The 27,500-nt window shown below is 42.0% G+C and overlaps 1 protein-coding gene across 1 annotated transcript in view; it reads left to right on the top strand.

The window, feature by feature from the left end:
- The first annotated feature begins 2,685 nt into the window (after positions 1-2,685).
- The window catches only part of LOC138030799 (roundabout homolog 2-like), a 44,188-nt gene continuing 19,373 nt past the window's right edge, over positions 2,686-27,500 (top strand). The window contains exon 1 of the mRNA XM_068878671.1: positions 2,686-2,841. The gene's annotated coding sequence lies outside the window, so the exon portion shown is untranslated. The remainder of the gene's footprint in view (positions 2,842-27,500) is intronic.

The raw sequence follows: 27,500 nt of genomic DNA, 5'->3' as shown, positions 1-27,500 counted from the left end.
GGTCTGTAAACTGTTCCTATTAATAATCTCTGTGATCGACAAATGACTTCAATCCAAGTAGCTTCCACCGATTTACTTCTAGCTTTGGCTTTGGTATAACATCTAAGTCGTCTCGATAGTATATTAGGCAACCCCCGCCTTGTTGATTTGAACGATCCAGCCTTTGAACAGTGTATCCGTCTATTCTAATCTCCTCGTCCTTGATTTTGTCACTCAAGTGTGTTTCTGTGATTCCAATAATATCAATTTTAGATTCTTGTAATATAAGTTTTATTTCTGTAAGCTTTCCGAACAAACCGCAACAATTTATATGTGTCACTTTCAACCCTCAAATGTTGATCTCAGCTTGAAGGGTACTGTAGAAATCTTTTTTCAAATCATCCTTTTTGTTGCAATCTGGGCAAAGCCAAGTTTCGTCTGATTCGCCTAACCGTAGATACTCTGTCTTGTCTAGGCCTACGCAATCAGGGTGTAGCCACTTGTTACAAACATCACATTGTATTCCTCGATCTTTAACTCTCTTCTTGCAAAGTTTACATAAGCATCTGAGGCCAGGGTTTGTAGAAATATCACCTGAGATAAGAATGAGTGATAACGCAAAAGCTGTGAATGGTTTCCTTTTATGACTTAGTCGAACGCCGTTCCTGGCCCAAAATCCAAGTCGTCTTATCCTGTGTGAATGTCCACTTCAATCCATCTGCATCCATTCTAATAATAGGTGAAACATGGCTTTCCGTTAAAAGAAAGCTTCTTGCATCAGAAATGTTGTTACTTCTACATATATTTTGTGATAACGTGCCATGTAGAACTAGAAAATGGGCTGCCAAGAGCAGTGCATAAAATACACGTCAGATCGACATGATATATGCATGAGTGATCTGGCCTCTCGTAAGCGAGGAGCAAGGCTTGGCATTTTGGGTGGTTCGACTGTATTCTGACAAAGAGTGTTTCTGTGACAGCATAGCTACTTACATTTCCCTAGTTATCATCAATTTACTTCATGTCTTCCCTGAGACATGGCAACCCCATACTCGAGTGTACTGTTATCAATGTGGGGAGGAGTTGTCAATCGAGTCTTACTTTGAAAGAAATGCAGACGCTAAGAAAGTTGACGAATTTATTACCAACTGGTGTAAATGTCTTTCACCGTTCATCGTGATGGCCACTGCATTTGTTCAAGTTGGATTCGGGTAGGAGTCTGTTTAGTACGTACCATGATGCAAATATATCTTTCAAGTGTTTATTACAATTCATTACAGTCATTTAATCGAATTTCGAAAGGTAGTTTTGGTCTTTCCACGCCTGGTCCGAATAATGTTCTCTCTTAAGGATGCACTAAAATTTATAGTTAATAATTATAGTCAAAGGCCAGACTGTCAGCCAGCTCAACAATTTGCCCCCAATCCCGTTGGCAGGCTATCCATTTGTACTCTTCTTTTTTTTTTTTTTTTTTCATGCTCAATTGACCCCATTTTCCAAAACATTCAACCAGAATGCCCCCTTAATTCGCGGTGGAAATTTTTTTTCATACCCTCGTTATATACTGTATAATGACGGTTTATAGCAGCCTCAACTTGAAAATATCAGAAAATATATTAAGAAAACGGTCCTAAGAAAATACGCGCGCTGATTGGTTAAAAATCGTGTTTCTATAACTCGATGGATACACAGAAGCTGTTGACGTATTGATGGCGCGAGCAAAGAGAATTTACATTTTGATAATTACAGTTAACAAGTTGTTTTCCTTTTTCTCGTCGCGTTGTTTTCTAAAAGAAATAGAAAACATGTACTCCGTGTTTCTATCGAGTTATAGAGACACGAGTGAAAGTGTGGGAGAACTCGAAAAAGCTGTGGAAACACTCGCCTCCGGTTCATGTTCCCACAGCATTTCTCGTTCTCCCAAACTTTCACTCGTGTTTCTATAACTCGATAGAAACACAGTACATGTTTTCTATGTCTTAAATATATGTATATAGTGATTGGAAGCGCACAAGATGGTCGTTTTTCGAGGAAAAACAGCAATTACCGTGTAATTATTTGATTTTGTGCTACGTTTGTTTTAGTGTCTTATAGAGAATGGAGAACCTTTTTGTGGAAGCGTATCTGGTCTCGTGGATGTAGCGATCACTGAAATAGAAACGCATTATGCCCACTACAAGGATTTTATTACAGGAAACTGGAAAGAGGAGCTTTCAGGAAGTCTTATGTATTAATGAAACAAAACCCCTTCCAAATATTTTGGCGGAGACACTAAAAATGCAGGAAGTTCCTTTCGATTTTTTTTTTTGGCCACACCCATATTTGCGGTATAAGAAACATTACCAAGTTTTTCTCAGTCCAAGAAAAAGCATTTTGAGGTGGGATCGAAAGAAAACAGATTGTACCTATCTTCAAATAAAAATCGCTGCAGACTTCAGCAAGGTTTTTCAACCGAAATGCCCTTTTTTAGCTGGAAATTTCAAAGAAGGTACGCTAATTTTTGGCTTTTTACCATACGCTTACCCAAAATACTTGAAATTCTCAATTTCAAAATCGGTTTTAAAGGTTGTGAAGAAGTCAAGAAAAAGGATAAACACATTGATTTGACAAAGTTCAATATCTATTGTCTTAATAATAAAGTACCCAAAAAACAAAAGAGCTTTATTTCCTAAATGATTGACATGTGTCATGAGTCGCCGAGAAAAGTGTGATGAAATTTCACATGGGCAGTTTGCGTTGTGAAGTTCTCGAGAGGTCATAAATTTCTCACGCGCGTTTGGTGAATTATAAAACAGTTTTTAAGCTTATATCATCTGTAGAGGAGGACTGAAGCGCCATCTTAGATAAAGACGTTATTTTTGGGTATGTATCCAATCAACAATGAACATGCATGAACAACTGACACAAGTGACTCGCATTTCGTAGACATTCTGACAACAGTACTTCTTATTTGTGTTCAGCTTTTGTGTTCGCTGTTTGTCAAGCTTTTTACGGTTTCCAGTGTAATTGTCCTTAATGATTTCTTAAGATTTAGTTTTGGGTTTATTTCTCGTTAACTTCTTTGCCCGCCAGTAATCTTTTTAGAACCGCCATTTTTAACGTTGTCAGTGCGTACACTGAAAGTATGTCGTCATTTAACCTGATTTTGCTCCAGAATCGGTAGAATAGACTCGATTCCTAATTTACTTGTGCGGTATTTTTTAAGAGAAAGAATGAAAACGTGCTTGGCTTACAAAATGAGGATTACGTATTTATTTGTGGCGACGGAAACGAAAACGATTGTAAAGGAGATTTCATCTGCAGTCGGTTTTGCCTATCTTGAATTCTTTTTTATTAATATGTAGAAGGTTAAATCTTAGAACCTTACAGTCCCTAAATGACACTAACTTACGTATCAAACAAACTGTTTTTACTGATCATATTCGCTGTGTAAGCTCTCATGCGAAGGCCTTCATGAAGAGAAAAACCACAATCTATAAACTTGCTTACGAAATTTGAGCTGTTGAGTATAAGTGATCATCAAGGTTAAATTTAAATAACAGACTTGCTAATAGGTTCTCTCTTAACCTTTATTGACTCTTTAAAAGAGATGCGAACGCCTGCTGCACTGAGTCAACTGGAAACTCTACTCACTTCCATGGCATCTGACAGGATGCGGCGATGCGGATCCGCATAATTCACTGAAATCCGCATCTTCCGCATAATTCCGATATTTTCCGCAAAAAAACAGAAGAAATACCTGATATTAGTGTTAAAGCAGCTCCTTAACATCCTCAAAAATATAAAAGCCGAAGAAATTGACTAATTTGAAACGCTTATTTTCCTGAACATTGAAGAAAACACACCATTTCGTTCGCAAGATGAAAGCTCTTTAGAAAGATCGTAAGCAGTTTCCGCGCATTTTTTCGCCAATGAGCCTGGACACTAGTTTTTGTTCCTACAATGTGTAGGCATGATATAGGCATAGGATCACGTGACACAGCTTTGTGCGCGCTAGAACGTGTGTGCTTTTGAGAGTGACCGCTTTTGTGTGTGTAATAAAAGTGACTTTGGTTCCGTAGAATACGTTTCACGGTTGCCCTGTTTACCCGTTTACTACATTGGTGGCAGCGGACGGGATCATTATGAGTGGAAAGGAAGAAGAGACTGCCGGTCCCAGTGGAAAAGAACCGAAAATGTCTTCCCACGCGCCCAGCGAGAAGGGAGCCATCGGTGGTCACGCTGTCAAAACCGAAACGACTTCAGCTCCGCCACAGGGAGAAACTGGTGCTATCATAAATGAGCTTATTAGTGCAATGACCCAGGTTTTTAAACAGCCTTCGGATAAGCCAAGTCCTGGCGATCCAATCAGCAGAAATGTTGCTCTGAAGCAGCCGAAACCATATTCGCTCGGTCAGAATTTCAAGGTATGGCTGTCGCAATTTGACGAATATTCAAAGCTGGCTAACATTCCTGAAGCGAAGAAAAAAGCATTTCTAGTCACCTTGCTAGACCAAACAGCATATCGAGCCGTTCAACTCCTCAGAATCCCTGAGACCGCTTCGTATCAGGACTTTTTGCAGCGTGTCATGGCTCGTTTTGACTCAGGCAAATCCTCGGGGGATTACAAACTGCTTCTTCGAGCTCGACAACAAAACAGCAACGAGGACGTAGAAATGTACGCTGATAATCTTCTGGAGTTAGCCGAGAACGCCTACCCCGATGCTGATTACCGTTTCAAGGAGGAAATAGCAAAAGACCGATTTTTGGAGGGTGTTCGCTGCAGTGATGGATGTCGTGAACAGTTGTTTATCAAACAACCCGATAGCCTTTCAGCCGCCGTTCGACTGGTACGACAACTAGAAAGTGCCCGTGCAGCTTCACGTAACTCGGCTGAAAACAAACCACCGCGATCTCAGTTGAATGTTGTAGAGGAGAGTGAAAATGCTCGCGAAGTCTCAGAGCTAAGGAGCTTGATGGCATCCATAAATTCGCGGCTCGAGAGGTTGGAAAAACAGCAAGAGGAACCGCGCAGACGTTCGCTCGGGAGATCTTCAAGAGTTAGATGTTATCGTTGTCAGAATTATGGCCATTATGCCCGAGATTTCTTCAGTTCATCGGGAAACGGACAGAGGGGTCTGCCGAGGGTCGACCAGTCCCCTTTAACAATTCAAAGACCCGAAGCTCATGCGATGACAAGGAGTTTGGAAAGGAAAACTTGTTTGTATTGAGCGGCCGTGGTGTTTATGTTTCCGGTCTGATCAATCACATTCGCGTGTCACTCCTTTTGGATACTGGCGCGACTTCGAGCATCCTAAATGAAGAAACGTGGAAGAAGAGTGGTCAATACCGCCCGGAAAAGCTTCGAAAATTCAATGCGACGCTGACTGTCGCAAATGGAGAAAGGTTAGCCGTACAGGGCAGAGCAGTAATAAACGTGCGCTTCGGAAATTCACTTTTCAAAGTACCCATGTTGGTTGTCCGTGACATTCCTCACGCATGTATTCTGGGGTCGGATTTTTTCGAACAGGAATCTTGCCGAATCTTGTGCGATGTTGGAACGTTCGTGGTTCAAGGTGAAGAAATCCCAATCTTTTATCAGCGAAAGGCACCAAGCATCTGCCGTGTCGTAGTTGAAGAGGAAGTTGAGTTAAAAGCGGGAACCGAAGTGGTTTTGTGTGGAAAATTGGAACCCGGTTTTGAGCGGAAAGACGGGACTCCCGGGATGCTGGAAGGATCCCGGAAAAACACAGCGGAAAAGCTCGCAAGCAGGTTCTGCATAGCACGCACCTTGACCGTTCCAAAGGAAGGGAAAACTCCTGTCCGCATGGCAAATTTCTCAGAGCAAACTATGTTGTTGAGGCCAGGCCAAACTGTGGCTCAGTTTTACCCCCTTGATCACATCGACGCTTCAGTAAATTTGTTCGAGTTGGAGGTAACCTGCACAGAAAACAAGGCAAAACAAGATGTTCGGGTGGAAACGCCTTCCCCTGAACCGCCTGTTTGGAAACGAGGGATTCGTGCTGACTTCTCTGGACTTTCAGAGGGGGAGAGGCAATCTTTTAATGGCCTCCTAGAAGAATACAGAGATCTATTCGCCGTTGGGGATGGCAACTTAGGCCGTACCCATTTGTTAGAACACACCATTGACACCGGTCCAGCCACCCCAGTCAAGCAGGCACCTCGTCGACTTCCCCCGTTTAAACGAGACGAGGTTGATAGACAGCTCTCAGAGCTCTTAACGCAAGGAAGAATTGAACCATCTAACAGCCCCTGGAGCAGCCCTATTGTCTTGGCCAAAAAGCATGATGGAAGCTACCGTCTGTGTATAGACTACAGGAAGCTTAATGCTGTAACTGTTAAAGATGCCCAACCCCTTCCGAGGTCAGATGACATCTTGGAATCCTTGGGTGGTGCAAAGTGGTTTAGCTGCCTTGACCTAGCCTCTGGGTACTGGCAAGTTCCCGTCGCAAAGAAGGACCGCCCAAAAACTGCATTCGTCACACATCGGGGTCAGTTTCAGTGGACCTGCCTACCCTTTGGGGTAACCAATGGACCTGGAACCTTCACCCGGCTGATGAATCTTGCCCTTCAAGGTCTTACTTGGAGAGAGTGTCTGGTCTACTTAGATGACATTATCATCATGTCAGGCACCTTTGATGAACACCTGTCCCGCCTCCGTTCTGTTTTCGAAAGGCTGCGAGATGCCGGGTTGAAATTAAAATCGTCAAAGTGCATCTTCCTCCAGCGGCAAGTTTCTTTCTTGGGGCATGTAGTCTCAGCCGACGGGATACAGACCGACCCCGAGAAAATAGCGGCTGTCCGTGACTGGCCAACTCCCATAAGTATTTCTGAGCTGAAAGGGTTCTTGGGCCTTGTGACATACTACAGACGACTCATCCCTGGTTTTTCTGCGATAGCAGAACCCCTAAACTACCTGACAAGGAAAGATGTGGAGTTTAAGTGGGGACTGCAACAAGAGAGTGCCTTCTGTGAACTGAAACATCGCCTCGTGAACCCACCAGTATTGGCGTATCCAGATTTCAGCGAAAACAGCGGCCACTTCATCCTTGATACTGATGCAAGTAGTGGTCATGGTATTGGTGCTGTACTCTCTCAAAAGCAACCTGATGGTAGCGAGCGTGTTCTTGCTTATGGGAGTCGTGCATTACACCGCCACGAAAGAAATTATTGTGCCACCCGTCTTGAAATGCTCTGGTTGACTTCATTGATCACTTTCGTTATTACCTTCTTGGACGAAACTTTCTTGTGCGGACAGACCATCACGCCTTGAAGTGGCTGATGTCATTTAAACAACCAGAGGGACAGGTAGCTCGTTGGCTGGAGAGGCTCCAGGAATACGACTTCACTGTTGAACACCGCCCTGGACTGAGTCATGCTAACGCGGATGCATTATCTCGCAGGCCGAGACGAAAACATGGAAGTTGCCCATCATGTGGTGATACTGAATATGTTTCCGCGGCATTCCTACAACAAAGCGACCCAGGAAAAGAAATTCTCATGGACTACGGGCGAAATTGCCCAAGCCCAACGCAGTGACCCAGATATTAACTCCGTGATTGCAAGGATGGGAGAAAGCAAACCCAAACCATCACCTGGCGAACTTCTTTCTCTGAGTCCTATCTCCAGGGCAATATGGGCGCAACACGAATTACTGGAGTTAAAGGATAATGTACTGCGAATTTGCCCAAAGGAGAGGTCAAAGAAACTGAAACCCAGGATCGTCCTCCCAGAACCTCTTGTAAAACCAGCACTGCAACGGTTACACGATGGGCTAGAAGGGAGCAACCTCGGACAGCTCAAGACGCTACGGAAAGTTCAAGCCAGATTCTGGAGGCCTGGCCTTGCAAAAGCTGTGAAAGACCATTGTACCTCATGTTTAACCTGTGCCGAGTGCAAGCCCCCCCCAGGAAAACGCCCAAGGCACCGCTCCGCCCTATTCCTTCGTCTTACCCTTTCCAGCGACTTCACGTTGATATCGTTGGCCCACTTCCCAGAACCAAACGTGGTAACCGTTACATCTTGACTGTCCAGTGTTCGTTTACAAAGTGGGTCGAGGCCTATGCCATACCAAACCAGAGAGCAAAAACCTGCGCGAGAGCCCTGATGGACAACTGGGTTTATCGGTATGGTGCCCCGGATTCCATCCATTCCGACCAAGGGCGTAATTTCGAGTCCCGCCTCTTTGGTGAGCTTTGCAAAATGCTCGAAATCCGAAAAACCAGAACAACAGCGTATCACCCCGCAGGAAATGGACAGGCGGAGAATGCCAACAAGAGCATCAAAGGGCTCTTAATGACAAGAGTGAACAGCGACCCAGAAACATGGGACCAGCACCTTGGGCCTTGTATGATGGCATACCGGAGTAGTGAGCACATCTCCACCGGGTATACCCCTTTCACCCTTATGTTTGGCAGGGAGATGCGGCTTCCTTCAGATGTTATGGTGGGTGTCCCAGAAGCAACACCTGACCATTATGGAGATTATGTGTCGCAGTTGAAGAGTCAGCTCTCTGATGCTTTCCAGGATGTCCGGGAGCACCTGAGAACGGCACAGCACCGACAGAAAGAGTATTTTGACCGTGGAGTCAAAGAGCGCATCTACTAGCCCGGAGACCAGGTATTCCTGTTCGACCCTCAGCTGAGACCTGGCGAGGCCGCCAAATTTCACCGGAAATGGAAGGGGCCTTACGACATATTGGAACGTACAACTGAGGTCAACTACCGCATCAAGAGACCACGAGACCCTGTAAGTCGCTCAAAGGTTGTACATTTTGACAACTTGAAGCTATGTCAACGTGGGAACCCGGAGAAGGACGTGAGTCGGAGGAACCAAACTGGCAATCGAGGCCGCCTGGAGAAGGAGAGGGAAGATGTGCTTGAATCTCCTGAGGGGAGTGGCACCATTTGCAGAGATGACTTAAGTGAAGACAGAGATGTAGATGAACCTCCAGACTTCTGCCTTCCCATACCAGAGCCAGTAGGGACAGAACACCATGTCATCCAGGATGCTGAGAACAGTGGAACTCGCAAGGTTGACGATAATCAACCCGACACACATAATGGAGTAGAAGACATTGATAGAACCCCTCAGTTCGATGACCATCAACCACAAGCTCACTTATCACCAGGAAATCAAGTAGGAGAAGCTGACCCTGTACTTGATGTCCAGTGTAACCCTAGTGCAATGAGTGACCTAGGAAAGAACACCGCTCATACAACCCGAGAGAGTGAACAAAAAAGTACGCTTGTCGCCGATGGCGGTGTGGAGCTGGCTGAGAAGAACCCGCCAGGAGTAACAGCCGGGAGCAACCTGGTTGGGCTTGGCGTCTCTGCCAAAGAAACACCACCTGCCACTTCGCGCCCAAAGAGAGTAATCCGTCCCCCCCCCCCCCCCCCCTATGGGGACTGGGAACTAAACACCATATGTTCTTCTGGTTATTCCATGGCTCCCAAGAACAAAGTTGAAAGTCTCAAAGCTTTCCTACAGAAGCAGACAATCGAGTACTTTGTTTAAATAAGATTGTATGCAAAGAGCTGGACCTTTCAGGAAACAAAGACGGAGTGAAATATTAAGCGTTGAGTTAGGTTGTTGCAAAGCTCCTGAACTACCGGACAGTGACATTTCTCTGAACTAAGTGAACATTAATCTAGGACCTTAAGATAACAGGATAGTGACGTTTAACTGGTTGACTCTCTTTCAAGGGGGGAATGATGTAGGCACAGGATCACGTGACACAGCTTTGTGCGCGCTAGAACGTGTGTGCTTTTGAGAGTGACCGCTTTTGTGTGTGTAATAAAAGTGACTTTGGTTGCGTAGAATACGTTTCACGGTTGCCCTGTTTACCCGTTTACTACAAATGCTTTCCATTGGACGAGAAACAGGTACTTCAGCAAATGACGTGACTGATAAGTAAGTCAATGATCGAGGGAATGGATCGCGCTCCAAAGGTGTTACAATTTTGCTCCATTATCTCCAAATTGCAACAAAATTCATGACGAGAAACAAAATAATTTTTTATCGCTTTATCTATTTTACCAAAAGTTGCGGCAAAATCCCAACTGCTAACCCTTTTATTTCAACGGTGAAAGCTAGTCGCAAATTGGTGACTCCTCCATGTATTTTAATCACAAAGGGCAAAAATTCAGTCACAAATGCGATTGTATTGGTTGCAATTTCGATTACGGATTTACCGTAAGCATGTAAATACATTGGACGGGCCTAATTTTTAGTTTTATAACTTGTTTAAATTTCCGCATAATCAACGCATGTTTCCGCATAATATGGCCAAAAATTTCCGCGTAATCTTTAATTTTTTTCCGCATCTTATCAGAAGCCATGTCACTTCGTTTGTACATTTGTGCAATTGAATTGTATGTTGACAAGTTTTTAATCCAGCTGTTTAGTAATCATGATTCAATTTCAATTTTCTTCAACAAAGGGAATTTAGATGCAAGTATAAATCGAAATTTTAGTTTATCGACAAGTCGTCTACAAGATATAACCTAAAGCGATAAACAAGTCTTTGTGGTCGTTGTTTGGAGGAATATGTGTGTGTCTTCTAAGAAACATAATATGGTTGTTGATATTTAATTTGCGCCTTGAGTGTCTTTTCAAAGCAACTTTACTGGAACCGCCAAGAAAGAAAATATTTCGTTTTTTTAGTGACTTTATGCCATGTGATCATTGGAATGAAGCAGCTTGCTGATTGATGTTGTTAAAGCCCATTGTGTTGATCAACTCAGACATATTATAATTTCTGTATCAAAAAGTACAATGATTATAATATTATTCCTTGACAAGGAAAATTGTACAATGATTGGGCTTCACATTTGGTAGGTTTGCTGGTAATCACTGAAAATAGCGTGTAAATCCTAGGCTGTTTTTTTGCTGTCATCCAGTTTGTGCTTTGGCAGGGAACTCCCAGCCACGTTGTGAAATTGAAGTAGAGTTTCAATATCTGTTTGAATTTGTTGTTTTTGGTTCAAAGCGGGCAACATTTTAGCTATGTAATTTTGAGATGTTGCAGTGTGCAATTTTTCTCTTTTGGTTAGCTTCTGCCACCTTTGATAAAGGCAATAAGGACAGCAATAATCTTATACTTGTTTAGAATATGGTTCCTATCAGGAAGTTTCAAATGTCAGTGTCTTAGGCATGTTCAGACAGGAGTGCCTTTGGCATTATTTTAGGCTCTCTTCTACTGGCTTGTATACCAGAATGAGCAGGTTATTATTTTGGAGATTGGATGGCCTCGTCTAGCTCAGAATAATCCTATGCAGACCAATGACCAAAATGTAACAGGTAGTCGTAAAAGTATTATAAGGGCCACACAGGTCAGATTGCTGTAAGAGCCCCACTTATTATCAGAAAGGACCAGATGGAGACACCCAGTTAATGATGTCATGAATGAGAACAAAGGTCAATTATCGATCGTAGAAGAATGCACCATTTATTCATGATATGGCTAACCACGATCAGAATCTCAAAGCATTCCTTGTAAGAGCAAGAGAAAGAAACCTCACTCTCAACAACGAGAAGTTGAAACTGCGACAGGTACAAGTTTCTTTCATAGGACACCTCCTTACAGCGCAAGGTCTACTGCCTGACCCATCAAAGGTACAAGCGATCGCCGATTACCCGGCGCCCACGAACCTTGCAGAGTTGAGAACCTTCTTAGGAATGGTCTAGTATCTAGCGAAATTCTGCCAACATCTGTCTACAGTTTCTCAGCCCCTGAGACAGCTGGAGAAAAAGGAAGTTGAATGGTGCTGGCAACAACCACAAGAAGAGTCATTCAACAAGATTAAAGAACTTGTTTCCAAAGCTCCACTTCTACAGTACTTTGACGTGAGTAAGAATGTTACTATCCAGTGCGATGCCTCTCAGTACGGAATCGGCGCGACGCTCCTTCAAGACGGACAGCCAGTACACTACGCGAACAGAGCTCTAACTCTCACAGAGCAAAATTACGCGCAAATAGAGAAGGAACTCCTTGCTATCGTAGTCTCCTGCGAGCGCTTTGAACAGTATATTTATGGCAAACATGTTACTGTGGAAACAGATCACAAGCCGTTGATTGCAATGCAGAGGAAGCCTATCAACACAGCCTCAAAAAGACTACAGCGAATGATGCTCCGTTTGCAAAAATACGACTTGACCTTCGTCTACAAGCCTGGCAAAGAGATGCACATTGCCGATGCTCTTTCTCGTGCCTTACCCAAGAGTTCAAAGACCCCGAACACTTCACCCTTCTGCAAGGATCTAGAAACTGTTAATTCTGTTGAGGATCTGCCAATATCTGCCGCAACACTTGCAAAGTTTCAAGCGGAAACAGGCAAAGATGAATCTCTACAAGTGTTGTCAAAGGTCATACGCGCCGGTTGGCCGACAACAACTGCCATGGTACCCACTAAAGCACAGCCATTTTTCAAATACCGAGAAGAGATGACACTATATAACGGCCTGATCTTTAAAGGAACAAAGATCGTTGTCCCAGAGAGTCTCCACCGCTCCATGTTGGAGGAAACTCATAAGTCCCATCAAGGACTCCAAGCGTGTCTTCAAAGGGCAAGAGAAGTTTTCTTCTGGCCAGGAATGTCTGCACAACTCAAGGAGCTGATCGATAAGTGTTCAATATGCCAGAGTGTCAAGCCAGAACAAGCTAGTGAACCTCCTCAATCACACCCGGTCCCTGATAGACCTTGGCAGCGAGTTGCGACCGACTTATTTACTTTCGAGAACCGCAATTACCTTGTCCTTGTCGATTATTACAGCAACTTCATTGAGTTGGATCATCTCTCCGATACTTCTGCACAAGCTGTGATTTGTAAACTAAAGATGCATTTTGCGCGTCATGGGGTGTCTGAGGCTGTTGTTTCAGACAATGGCCCACAGTATTCATCTTCAGAATTTCGAAGATTTGCAACAGCATGGAAGTTCAAGCACGCCACTACTTCACCTCGGTACACGGGATGGCTGAAAGTGCCGTCAAAACGTGCAAGTCGATAATGAAGAAAGCTTCTCTGTCCAAGTCTGATCCGTATCTTGGTTTACTGGATCACCGCAACACCCCTACTGCCGCAACGGGCATGTCACCGAGTCTACGTCTTTTTGATCGCCAAACCAAGACACTACTTCCCTTCTCGGAATCTCTACTCAAGTGTAACAAATCGGTGAGCGATCTTCTCAAAAGGGATCGTGTTAAGCAAGCAAAGTACTTCGACCGGCATGCTAAGCAGCTTTCAGAACTTAACCCTGGGGACATAGTACGTATGAAACTCCCTGGTGAAACTCAGTGGTCACAAGCAGTCGTTTCTAGTAAAATTGCACCTCGCAGCTATAGGGTCGAAGCTAATGGTAAAGTCTACAGGCGAAACCGCAAACAGTTGCGTCAGACAAAGGAAGAGTTACAAGAATCTTCGCTCGACATCGACGAAGGCGAGAGTATGAGTGCACACAATGTGCCGGACCTGACCGAGTCCTTTCCGGTAACTTCACCTGATGCTGAAGTGAAGAAAGCCGAAATCACCACCAGACCCTCACCCTCGCCCGTATCAAGAAAACTGGAACAGAGTGCACGAACACCAGAGACAAGTGTGAGCACGCCTCAACTACCCTTAGTGAAAGAAACAAGGTCAAGATATGGACGCTTAATCAGGCCACCAAAGAAGTTTGACCCTGACTCATACGGATGAACATTATAGTTTTTTGAAAGGGGAAAGATGTTATGATATCTAGATCTTTCTAAAGTTTCCTTACCTTTTCTTGTTGTTCCAGAACGTTCTAGAAACGAAGTTGTCAATTTCTATAATTAAGTTAATGGTCACGAGTTCGCTATTAATAGCCTGTTTACATAAGAGTTGTTGTTGTCCAGAAGTTTCGGATTTACGCGAGCAAGCTCAAGTTAGGTGAGAAGTTCTAGCTAACGTTGTTGTTGTTATTGAATCGAAGTTGTACCTACTTCTTACTGCCTGTACGTGTCCTCATGGTAAACGTCTCAACTGGACTGATTAAATCTGTTGTAATTGTTGCGTGATCTGATCGTCTCTCTCAGCTTTGAAAAACAACCGACGAAAACAAAACTATAACCTGGTCATACTCTCAAGGTCTTAAAAGTAACTGAGAAGAAAGTGCTGCCTTTGTAATTTCATCTGCAAATGGTTAGACTTCAAGTCTTCTCAAATTAGGAATATATAAAATTGATGGTTGGTCCTGTCTCAGAGCCCTTCCAGTTAATCAACCCATGCACTTTTTGTTGTTTTTTTGTTGGTGCTTTATCTCGCAGATAATTATTATAAACTGCTGTGAGACTAATGTGATATGTATGGTATATAAATAGTTCATTACCAGAAATTGGTGACCTCTATTATTAGTACCCTTTTGGCATTGACACAAGAGAAAAATTTAATAAAAATCCTCAACAAGAATAATGCAAGTTGTTTTTGCAAATAATTAATTTTATTGTAATTGGCAAACTGTTTAACAGTGCCTATTTGAGCTGTAAGTCCTCTGAGGTGAGAAAAATCATGCTAGGAAGAATGGCCCAAATTAGCAGGATCAGAATAGAATAGAATAGAACTTTAATAGGATCATCCTGGAAAGGTTTTTCAGACACTATTTACAATGACTTGAATATGTTAAATACTGAACTACTTAAGTTATAAATAATGAATAAAAGAATTCATGATAACATTATAAAAAGGCCTGCTCTGTAAGTTGCGCTTTAATAACTTGCTTGAAGGACAGCAAGGAAACACATTGCTTTATGTCATTATCTAAGTTGTTCCAAATACTAGTTCCTCTACACTGTATATGCAAATGTGTGTTGGCCGGTAGCAGTTCTATACAAAGGTATATGTAATCAATCATGATTGCGGGTGTGGCGGGCATGGATACTAGAGCGTTTAGTGAATTTATCTTCCAGATATTTAGGTGCGAGACCATTAACACATTTGTAAGTTAAAACAGAGTCCCTATAATACAATAATTGTTTATCAGGAAGCCAGTTTAGCTGGCGGAGTAAAGGAGTCACATGATCAAATTTTCTTAGAATTCGTTACAATTTTACTTGCAAAGTTCTGAATTGACTGTAATTTGATTATGTTCTGAGTTGAAGTATTAGACCAGATGGTTGAGCAATAAAGCATTTTACTAAAAAGTAATGATATGATTAATAACCTACGTGTCTCTTTGTCAGAGCTTTCTTTAACTCTATTTATTTGATATAGCTTAGAAAAACAGGAAGAGACTGTTTTTGAAATATGATAGTCAAAAGTCAAGCGAGGATCTAGAATGTCTCCCAAGTCCTTGGCGTAGACAGTAGGTTTTAATATCATACCGAGAAATGACATACTGAGGTTTTGTGGTAACTTATTTAACATCTGTCTAGTTCCAAGGAAGAGGAGTTTGGTTTTATCTGGGTTTATGAGTAAGTGGTTCTCGCAGCACCATTGGGCTACGCTGAGGAGATCTTGTTCCAGCTTTCCAATAGCCACATCCAGCACTGACAGCGGAAAAAACAAGAATAACTTCGAATCGTCAATGTATAATTCCAGGTTACAAGAGCTGGGTGCTAAGGGTAAATCATTCAGATAAATGTACAGAAAAGCAGTGGTGATAAAATCGCTTGTTCAGGAAGGCCATGGGTGATTGGCAGGCTGTCCGAGTAGGTAGATCCAATTCTCACATATTGATATTGACTGGATAAATAGCTCTTGAACCAATTGACAGTCAAAGGTGAGGCTCCTTCAATGGACAGTTTGCGAAGCAGCCTTGCATGGTCAATGCTGTCAAAAGCTTTCAAGAGGTCTAGTAAAACTAGAGCGGTAATCTGCTTTTTATCCAGTGCTTCAAGAACGCTATCCGTGACATGAATCATGCTACTGTAGGCTCACAGTATGCAACAAAGGTGATGCACTTTGGCAACTCCTATTACAACCTTCAAGTCCATTTAACAGGTGTGAAATGATTTCTCCCAATTGAGCCTGTCTTATCATATCAGTTACTTCTGTCTTCCTGAAGATAAATAGATCATTTGGATAATTAAGAGCCAGTTTGAGTTTTCCATATCAGAAAATGACTGTTTTGATGTTACAAAAATCATCATCAGTCATAGTGATTATTACATTTCAAATTGATTTTACAAGATGATCAGTATGCATAACGTTCAGTACAGTGCCTGTCTGTAAATTCAAATAGATGAACAAAGCAAGCACATTTAAACTTACCAATAACCTTTTAAGCAACAAAATGGTGTAATGCTAAACTGACATTATCAGGGTTCAGCTTCTGAAGGAAAATGTACGTTATTACATGTACACGTGTACATGATGTATATCTTATTAGATGTTTTGGTTTGTAGTATCGCTAACTATTTTTACGAGTTGTGCTGTATTTTGACGAGCCCGCTAGGGCTCATCAGAATGCAAACAACGAGTAGAAATCCTGAGTGGTACTATGCACCAAAACATCTAATAAGCTATTTATAATCCAACTTTTTTGCACTAAATTTTTAGCAAAAGAATTGTAAGCAACATAGAATGTGTGACAAATTTTATGCTTGCCAGGCAACCTCAGCAACTAAACTAGACAAAGTGGTTCTCTAGTGTACAATAACCTAGTTTACAAATAGCTAACTGTACAATATTGTGGAATATTTGTACTCGTTTCGTTTTTTGTACTGCTCTGAGTCCAAACTTTCACTATGGCTTACTGGTAACCCAAATTTTGATTGCGCAAGTAAGCCATATACTTGCACAGTTGAGTTTTATGAAAAGTGAATATGGATCCCAGCTTCTGTCTCAAATCATTACCCTGTTTATTGTTTTTATTGTATGTATTCATGCAGAGCAAGAGAAACTTGCAGAATTGTGATGAAATTATTATTATAATGGTTTAGTTGTGCTAATACAGTTAACTCTCTCGTAAGCGGACACCATCGGGAATCGGAAAAAGCGTCCGTTATCAGAGCTGTCTGCTTATGAGAATTATTCCCATAACGTGACATTACAAATAGATGTTGGACTGTTATTCATGTCAAACAAACAGACAGCTTGCGTTTCAGTGGACAAGTGGAGATAATTATGACCAAACTGACCCCATTCTTCTGTTGCTCTGTCAAAGGTCATAGGTAGTTTTGTTTGAATTGCAAATTAAAGACAAACTTATTTCATTGCCAAGGGTCAATTATTATAAATGGGGTATCCTCTTAAAAGAGAGTGTAAACAAAAGAAAAATCAAATTTTAATTTTCAAAAGTGTCAGTGTCCGTTTACAAGAGAGTGCCTGCTTACAGGAATGTGTACATAAATACAGAGTTTGACTGGAAGGTAAAATGGGGAATTACAAAAGTGTCTATTAGTAGAGCTGTCCGGTTACGAGTGTCCATTAGTGGAGAGTTAACTGTAGTAAAACCAAATACTTTTTTCTGAACAACACTTAGTCAAACACTTCCTTTGTATTTCTAATGACAACCAAGGAGAGCTTGCTTGATAGGGCTTCAACCAAGTGATCATGCCAAATAATTTTATCCATAGGTGTTAACTGCTGACCAATAGACCAATAGGACATTTATCATAAAGTGTTTTGTAGTTTTTTTGTGTGAAAGGTCATACTCTGCAGTAAGTAGCTCTCCAGGGAGGCATGACATTTTGCTCTCCATTGGTAGCTTTTATGTGAGCGTTAGAAGGTAAAAGGTGTGGTTTACAGTACCAAAGGAAATATTGATCTGTACCATCAATAGTTTCCATCAGAATGTTCAGTCATAAGTGTTTTTCAAATTGTAGACTCATAATGACAATATTGATTTTATGTTGCAAATTATAGGCTTGTGGTTTTAGAATCAGAAATAGTTTTTCGTAACCTGCTGTGCATGTAAAAGAAACAGACCTCCATTTAAATCTGTACTTTTTGAAAGGGATTATTTTTCACGAAACATTCCGCTTGTAAACCAATCAGGAGGGTCTATTTTAATTGTGGTTTTCACGACGGAATGATTCCGCCTTTCGACCAATCATGAAATTGTTTACAGAAATCAAATCAACCACAGACGGAACAGTCCGCAAGTTGACCAATGAGAAGAGGTCTTTCTGATCTATTTCAATTAACACGTCCTCTGGCGTTTATTTTAAGCACAGCCTTTACCTCGTCACGCACTTAAAATCGCACAGTCGGGTTTTCAATTTGTTTCATTCCATGTATACCGTCGAATTTTCTTCGATTATAGTCTTTTATTTTAAACTGCAATTCATCTCCTTTGCTTGCATAAATTTTATAAAACGCAGATATTCTCTTGGGAATATTATAATGCGCTTTTGACTTGACAAGCCGATAAGACATCTACAGTATTTACCTATCTCGTGTACATATCAAGCTTGTCTTAAAAATCTACACTCACGAGGCTTCGAAAAGTTGAAGACCTCAAATGTCTAAACCTTCAAGTTTAGTCTACAATTTCCTAATCTTCCTCTTGTGTGTGTATTTTGTATGGTTTATCTGTAGTTTCCTCTTCGGCGGAGTGATTCCGCCTTTCGGCCAATCATGAAATTGTTTACAGAGATCATATCAACCACAGACGGAATAGTCCACAAGTTAACCAATGAAAAGAGGTCTTTCTGATCAATTTCAATTAACACGTCCTCAGTCCTCTGGTGTAATAAACGTACAATCGGGTTTTCACTTTGTTCAATTCCATGTATACCGCCGAATTTTCTTCGATTGTAGTTGTTTATTTCAAACTGCAATTCATCTCCTTTTCTTGCACATTTTCTCACTGATATGTTTGCTGTGATGGTCCGAAAGAACACTTCATTCGATTTCGCTAAACACACGCAGAGATTTCATCAAACGCAGATATTCTCTTGGGAATATAATATGAAACATTCCGTCCGATAAGACATCAACAGTATTAACGTATCTCGTGTACATATGAAGCTTGTGTAATTAACAGGTTTGGAAAAGTCAAAGACCCCAAATGTCTAAAATTTCAAGTTTAGAGTACAATTTCCTAAACTTCCACTTGTGTCTGTTTTACTCGTAATTTTTTTTATATTTTATTTGTAGTTTCCTCTTCCGCGGAATGATTCCGCTTTTCGGCCTATCATCAAATTGTTTTCAGAGATCATATCAACCACATAACAGTACTTAAGTTAACCAATGACAAGAAGTCTTTCTTGTCTATTCAATTACATGAAACACTTCCTCGGATGTTCACTTTACGCACAGGCCAACCTACCCAAAAAGGGAGTACCGGCAAATTCGTCACTTCCTCTGATAGAATTTCAAAGTCACTCACGATCTTTTCATATGTTGTATTGTATGGTTTTCAATTTGTTCGATTCTATCTGCTATCCGTGTCGTCTAATTTTCGTCAATTTTTTCGAACAAATTCCTAACTCAATTGGCAAATTCATCTCGTTTACTTTGCCTGTTGTATTCACGCGATGTGATGGTCCAAACCATCATTTTATGTGACGCAAAGAGGGTTACGTGATATTGAATGATATTTAATGAACGCAGTGGTTTTCTTCGTTTCACCCGAAACTTCCCGCTAGCTAATTTGGCCTAAAGATTTTCTCACTGACACCTACTTACGTATTGATATCCGATGTGTACATATCAAGGGGAAATTTCGTCTCACCAGGTCGGGGAAGGTCAAACAGCTCAAAGGTTCATCTTCTCTTGAGTGTGCGTTAATGTTTGATTGTTTCCAACAACCCTATGAATTCGCCAGAGACACTGTCTTTCAAAAAATGTCTTAAGTAGTAGGCTTCAAAACGATGGTTGTTACTTACCCGAGTCACTTTTTTCCTGCCTTTCCTACCACAATCCTCTGCTCGTTTGAAGTAAATAGGCGTCCTTTACGTCGCATCTCGTTGCGTTTGCGAGGTAACTGGTGTTTCAGCAGCTACAGCAATTTACACTAGGTTGCTGTTAATTTGCCGCACTTCGAGTTCATTTGGTGCTTAAAATACACGCATCGAAAGCCCTGCACTAAATCGTTCAGTGCAAGCTGATTTGCCTTCATGGTGCAAAGATTGAGGGCCGGACAGGATCTACTGTTCGCGCTGGCGCGAAATGTAGCGCGAAAATGTATGATATAACAAATGTATCACAAAGCCATGTAATCTGATATATTTATTCATAGCCAGTTGTTAACACAGCCCGGTGGAGAAGACTAAAGCTTACCATATTTTATTCACTCTGACAATGACAAACAGGAAGTTCCTATTCAGACCTCTTTGCAGTAATGAGGGCAAAAATACTCGCGCCGCGCTTCATAGCATTCTTCGGTGCATTCTTTTTTTCTGGTACGTCACATACACCTTAAAGTGGGCAATGTCACTAATCGACGGCCTGTTATCGCCTGAGGAGAAATTTCTCCTTTTTGATTTACCGGGCGATTGCAGAGATAAGAGAAAGGCAGCTAAGATGCTGTCTTACGCCTCTTTCAAACAATGCATTATTGTAGGATTCATTTGTGTTTTCTGTTGTCATATTTGCTATGCAAATGAAATTTTAAGTTTTTGCAACCTTTACTAGTCCCTTCCTAAAGGTTTTGAGGTTGCTTGGAATTTAATTTGCCGTTATTTACAGCAACAACTGGATCCGGGTTCTGGGCGTGCCATCTCAGAATTGTTGAAGCTGTCAACTGAATTTACGAGAGAACGAAAAGTCTGAACCCGGCAAAGTGGAATATCGTGGGAACGCCGATTTCATGAAGCTTGCGTTAAAGCAAATGTCGGTTCTTTTTACTTTTTATTTCAGGGATAAAAGATTGTCCGATGAGTAAATGTGAAGGCCTGTATTTTGCATTTGCCGTACACCAGTTTTAAGGACGCCGCCTTTTCGAAGGCAGTCGGCATGCACACACACCCACACACTGAAACAAATTGACAAGTCCCTGATTAGTTAGACTCTTTAAAAATTCCCTTTTCTTTGGCCTTATTTCTTTCCGCTCTTTTTTGATGGACGTGCTTCTTTCCTCCGCTTAATTGTTTTGCTTCTTTTACCAGCCTATAGAAAAGTAACACTGGTTAGTGGTGACATTTGATGACCGTGGGTGTGAACTTCGGAACATCAGAAAGACAAATCATGACGAATCCTTGTTTCACCTGGCTCGATCATGGAGATTGCTGTATGATAGGTTTGCCTTCATTTGCAGGATCACATATAGTTATACTCCACAGCTTCCACTGCAAGTGGGCTATCTGATGTGGTCAACCAGTTAATCGTCAAGGGGAAATTTCCACTCACTGGTTGGATGTTTTCTTTCTTTTCTAACAGTCGGAGCAAGTTTTTGGTAATGCTACAATTAGAGCATCAGGCATTATGCCCGCACAATGGGAATTTTTTAAGCTCAATGCAAAAAAACGTATCTTTCATTGATTTCGATGAAACGTCTAGTAAAATGTCTCTACAGGACTATATTGAGAGCTCAGCCAATAGAGAGATGAAAATTGAAATATGTTCTAGAGAGCGAACTGATCAGAGAGGGATCTAACAATCGAGTTTGGAGGTGTAAACTGATATGACTGTTATATAATTCCTTGACATCCGGAAATAATCTCCATTACGATTTCTGTTACTTGCTGCAGTTTTTGGTCATTATAGTGAAAGATCGCAACCCGGTGAATCTTGGGGATTGTTCATTAAGTAACACAAAACATTTCTGTTTCAATGAAAGCTGGTCGTAACGTTTTCGTCAGGGAAAGAAATAACTGATCAGAGACAGAAGCTACTTGACAATGCCTTATCAGTGGAGTTGGGGTTGGTTGTACCATCTTTATCAATAAGACGAAGGGAGGAGAAAAAATACATGTTGAAATTGAAGTGTGACTGAATTCCGTTAAGGTGTGATGAGCGGATATTAAACAACGATGTGCCTGGAGAGTAGTAACTAAAGCTTTATTTAACACGTGCATTTACAGCCCTCAATTGCTGCTCTTCATTCCGTTTTTACTGCCTTTTCCTTTCTGGTCTGTCAAAAATCTAATAAAACATTCAGTGCATTTCTCAGTGATGAAAAGAAAAATTGATTTATGAGTGGACTTATGGCGTCTGACATGTGTGGACACAAGGAATATAATGGTAAGTTACCTGTTGTACTAGAAGGCGTTTCTGAGTTGTTTGTCGATGCCTGGTTCACAATCAGGCTGTCCGTGATGGCTGGCTGTTGTCTTATGAAATCCACTGCCATGACCACTATTTAGTCCCTTACAAGTTGACAGATAACATTCAGTAAGTCGCCACCACACCAAATGGCCGAAACTAAAATTTTGGAAAAATTGCTTAATCACTACTTGAATCTGGTAAGGTAATCCATCTGTGGTCTGGCCTAAACGTAGGTACAAAATGGAAAGGATTGAGTACATCGATTATAAAAATTGCTTAGAATAGCATTTCATAAAAAGAACTCACCCCTCCCCCTTCTCCGCAAACGCGTGAGATATTAGGGCCGTTTTTACGAGAGAAAATAAGCCGCGGCTTACATAAGACGCGAACACCCCGTATAAATGGTACAAAATCTACGTTCACCGCTTTCGCAAGCCGCGGTTTGCCCTGGCGTGGGAGTTAATACTCGTATAAATAGTTCCTTTCGCGCATTATGTACGCCGTGGCCAGAGTAAGCCGCGGCTTATTTTCACTCGTATAAACGGCCCTATTATGTTATCATGTAAAAGTATAATTACACATTCAAGAGAATTCTACTTACAGTATCTAGTAGGGCCAAGTGCTCTTCGATAACGCTCCCATTTCTTCCAAGAAGGAAGCCACTTGCTCGTCTGAGAATGTAAGCTGCATGATGATAAAAATTCATGAACCCCAAAAGAAAAAACTGTTTCATGTTTGAACGCCGATGAAAAACAGTTCTTCGATCATTGCCGGATATTTGTAGGGAAAATTGCCTTACTAATATTAACTAATCTGACGTGATTCCTCTTGGTCTAGTCAGATTCCTGAAACTTGATACTCAACATTGCGGTTATAGGTAACTCTTTTTGGTAACGGAGGTTATTTTCATATTTACCACACCACCAAATTATTTCTCCACTGAACTCAAGTATCATAAGGATCACCAACTCAGTATATTATTACAATCAATAAGCGCTCATAATGCAGTATTTGCTATTCAATTTTTTTTTCAGTGAAGGAAAAGACATGCCAATCTAATCGAGTTAACGTGTAAGGGAATTAATTAAGCCACTAGCCGAAAACGCAACCCACAGCGTTTTGCACTTCCCGTTATTTTGTGTTTCTTAAAACATCAGAGAAGTGATCAGTTAACTCTAAGTAGAACAAGGCAAATAAAACGTTGATCCTCGACCTCTGCCACAGTCTATAGCTACAATGTAGATACCAGAGATTCGGGCAGATGTCATCTTTACAAAAATTACGCATTGTAGAAACTGCTTCTTCACATTTTATGTATAACTTCAACATGCAAGTTACTACGAAAGACTTACGAGCAAAATACGGCAGAGCAGGAACCGCTCGCTTGCGATCATTTCGTGTCGTGTCAGTATATACGTTTTTATATATTTAATCGTAAATTTAATTTAAACAGAATAAGTTTTGCCCAAAACTTTTCCATGTAAGTAGAGTAAATTTAATGCAAATTTTTTACTTTGATTTGTCCGATCTCTGATCTTCTTTCTGGAGTATCTTTTAAATAGGCGGCACCGTTTGGAAAAAAATATTACATTCACGCAATTATGGCCCTTTCGTTTAACGAGGAATAATTCCTTTAATGTCTTCGGTTCATTGCGAAAAGGAGAGAAGAGCACCCTAAGATTAGGATTCTAGATTCATTAATTCGAACCGGTCAGTGTCATTGGTTTTTGTTGTTTTCAACTTCATTATAAAGGAAAAGGAAAGGAAAAGAGCAAGCATTCTGTTTGATACACACTTACAACACAGACGCCATGTTGGATCAACAACTGACCGCGTGGTTTATTCTGATTGGTTAACAAACAATAACTGAATAATCGAACAACTAGAGATCATGGCCAGCGGTATCGCCATACATAATTGCCATACATAACATCCCCCCCCTTCACATCACAATCTTTAAAACTAAAAAGAAAACTGTAAATAAAAGAAAAAGGATAAATAAAATAATAATCTCAGCATTAATTCATCTGTGTCTGTCAGTGTTCATGCTTCATAAAGTGTCCCTTGTAACATAACAACTAGTTACAGGTCTAGTCTGACTGGTTTCCTGACTTGTCTTCCACTTCTAGTCTTATAGAAGGGCGGGTCTTTAGCTTCCGCGATGTCCGCTGGAGGTGGCACACCACCTGCTGGCATTTCCTCAGCAGGTGAGGGATTTAAGTGGTATTCCTGTGCAGTGGGGTCCACTTGTGGGCTTGCTGGGGACGTGGGAGCCGCATGTGTCTTGTCAGGCTCTGGTTCTGTCTGCTGAGCGATGTTTCCATGGCGTTTACGGTATTCCATATGAGACTTGGCTGAGTCATTTCTTAGAGCCACTCTGTTACGCCTGATTCTTCGGCCGCTCACCTCTACCACGTATGATCTGGGCAAGGCATGTTTCTGGACTACGGTAGCCGCTCTCCACTCCTTTGACCCTGGCTCAGGTCTTACTCTGACATGATCGCCTGCTCTGAGTGGTGGTAGCTCTTTGGTTCCTTGGCGGTCATGGTAGTACTTCTGCTTGTCCTTGCCATGCTTCATTCTTGCTCTTATCTTCTGGGTGCTATGTGCTTCAGGCTCCAATAGACCACGTGCTATTGGGAGTGTCGTTCGAAGCCTGCGACCCATAGAGAGCTGTGACGGGGACAAGTCAATTGCTGGAAGTGGGGATGCCCTGTACTCTAGTAGCGCTTTTCTCTTGTCTTTGTTCTTTCTCCATATAGATTTCACTGTTTTGACTGCGGCTTCAGCCTCCCCATTTGCTTTGGGGTGCTTCGGGCTTACTAGGACATGTTCAAAGGTGTAGCTTTTAGCAAATGTCTCAAATTCCCTACTTGTGTGCTGGCTACCACAGTCAGTGACGAGTTTTGCTGGGATGCCGTGTCGACTGAAATGCTCTTTCAGGACTTCAATGGTCTCCAGGGATGTCAGATCCTTCAGTTTGGTCACCTCAATAAACTTGGAGAAGTAATCAACTAGCAACAGGTAATGTTCACCTTCAAAGGCGAAAATGTCTGAAGCGGCTCTTTCCCAAGGCAGGTCCGGAACAGGGCTCGGCATCAGAGGCTCTTTCTGTTGTGCAGGGGCATAATCATGGCACGTGGTACAATCCTTGACTTTGTCTTCTATCTGCCCACTCATGCCGGGCCAGTAAAGGGCTTCCCTGGCTCTTTGCTTACACTTTACGATTCCCAGATGTGTTCCATGTATGATTTCCAGCATGGCTGGCCTCATAGACGGGGGGACTACGATTCTCATTCCTCGGTAGATTACTCCATCTAGCACCGCGAGCTCATCACGTGTGTCCCAGTATTGGCGGATGCTGTGTGGGACTTGTTGCTTTGTGTCTGGCCAGCCGGCTTGGATCATAGCATACAATTCATGAAGCTCATTTGCTGTGTTTTGTTGGAGTTCTGCATACTTTGGCTCAGACACGGAGATTCTTTCCAACATGTTTACTTGTATCTCCTCTTCTTCCGGTGGAACCTCATTTAGACTTGCTCGGCTGAGAGTGTCTGCGAGGACTTGCTTCTTCCCTGGCAGGTATTCTACGCTTAGATCATAGCCACTCACTCTCAGCATCATTGCCTGCAATCTTAATGGTGCTGTTGTCAGGGGCTTGCGCAGTATCATTTCCAGGGGTTTGTGGTCAGTCTGGACCAGGGTTGTTTTCCCCAGAATGTACTCTCTGAACTTCTGTGTACTGAACACAATGGCCAGCATTTCTTTCTCTATTGGCGCCCAGTTGAGCTCTGATGGTCGAAGTTTTCGGGATGCGTAGGCTATTGGCCTTCCCTCTTGCAGTAGGACCGCACCCACAGCGCTGTTGCTGGCATCACATTGTATGGTCACATCTTTTCTGACATCATAGTAGGCTAACAGAGGAGCTTCACAGCACATATCCTTGAGCTTCTGGAACGCAGCTGCTTGTGGCTTGTCCCAGTGGAAGAGTACATCTTTCCTTGTCAGCTCCCGCAGTGGTGTTTCAACTTCAGCTAGCATTGGGAGGAACTTGGCTAGGTACTGGATAGATCCCAGGAACCGACGCTCATCTTCTTTTGTTTCGGGGGGTGGCATGTCCTTCATAGCTCTTACTTTCTCCGGATCTGGTTTAAGGCCTTCTGCTGAGATGATGTGGCCCACATATGGAACTTGTTGTTTTCGCACTTTGACCCTCTCGAAGTTCAGCTTAAGGTTGTAGGTTCTGGCACGGTGGAGAACTTCATTTAGGACTGAGTCGTGGTGGGCAATGTCACGTCCTGCAATCAGTATGTCATCCATGATGGCATATGCGTGATCAATATCCTCCAACATTTCATCCATGGCGCTTTGGTACAGCTCTGGAGCTGATTTGATTCCAAATGGTAGTTTTAACCATCTGTATCTGCCTATTGGGGTGTTCATTGTTGTCAGTAGACTAGACTCGTAGTCTAGTTTCATCTGGAGATACCCACTCTTCGCATCAAGGACTGTAAACACTTTTGCCTCAGGTATCTTGGCTGCAATTTCTTCTACAGTGGGGATTGGATAATGCTCCCGCTTTACTGCTTTATTGAGATCACCCGGGTCAAGGCAGATCCTGATCTTTTCACCTCGACTTGAAACTACCATAGAGTTAACCCAGTCAGTGGGCTGTGAAACTTTGGCTAAGTGTCCTTCCTTTTCCATTTCCTTAAGCTTCGCTGTGATCTTGGGAAGGAGTGCTGCAGGTTGTCTACGAGGTCCATGCACTACTGGTGTTGCTTTGGGGTCAATCTTGATGGAGTAAGTTCCAGGCATGGCTCCTGATGCACTTAGTAAATCTGGATACTGGTTGAGTAGCTCCTTTAAGCTTGGATCTACATGTTCCTGTAGATTATGTACCCGCTGAACTAGGTTGAGGGCTTGACAAACTTCACCTGACAATATTGGCTTCTGCTCACTATCTATGACATAGAAGTTCACATTTAACTCCCTGTCCTTAAATCTTACGGGAAGAGTGACGTAGCCCTTTGGTGTGATTCGGTGTTGGCTGTATGACACCAGGGTCTTCTTGGTTTGTTTGATCAGGGCCCTGGGTGCTACTTGCTTGAGATGAGTAGTGTTGATAACACTTGCATATGGTTGGCGAAATGGTGCAAAATTCACAAAGTTTATATTCATTCACATTCACGGCTGTTATTGTGATTCACGAATATATTTATTCACATTCAACAACTATGTTTATATTCAAGAAATATATTTGTTTACATTTAACGACATATTTATTATTCACGAATATATTTACTCACATTTACGGGATGTATTCATTCACATTCAACGGCTTATATCCGTTCACATTCACGATCCAAATATTCATTCAACATTTTCTGCGCACTCCCTTTGCGCATCATT

This window comes from Montipora capricornis, chromosome 13 (genome assembly GCF_036669925.1).
Source record: "Montipora capricornis isolate CH-2021 chromosome 13, ASM3666992v2, whole genome shotgun sequence".
Classification (NCBI taxonomy): Eukaryota; Metazoa; Cnidaria; class Anthozoa; order Scleractinia; family Acroporidae; genus Montipora; species Montipora capricornis.
Note: the sequence above shows the minus strand (reverse complement) of the source record. Positions and strands in the feature narration are given on the sequence as shown.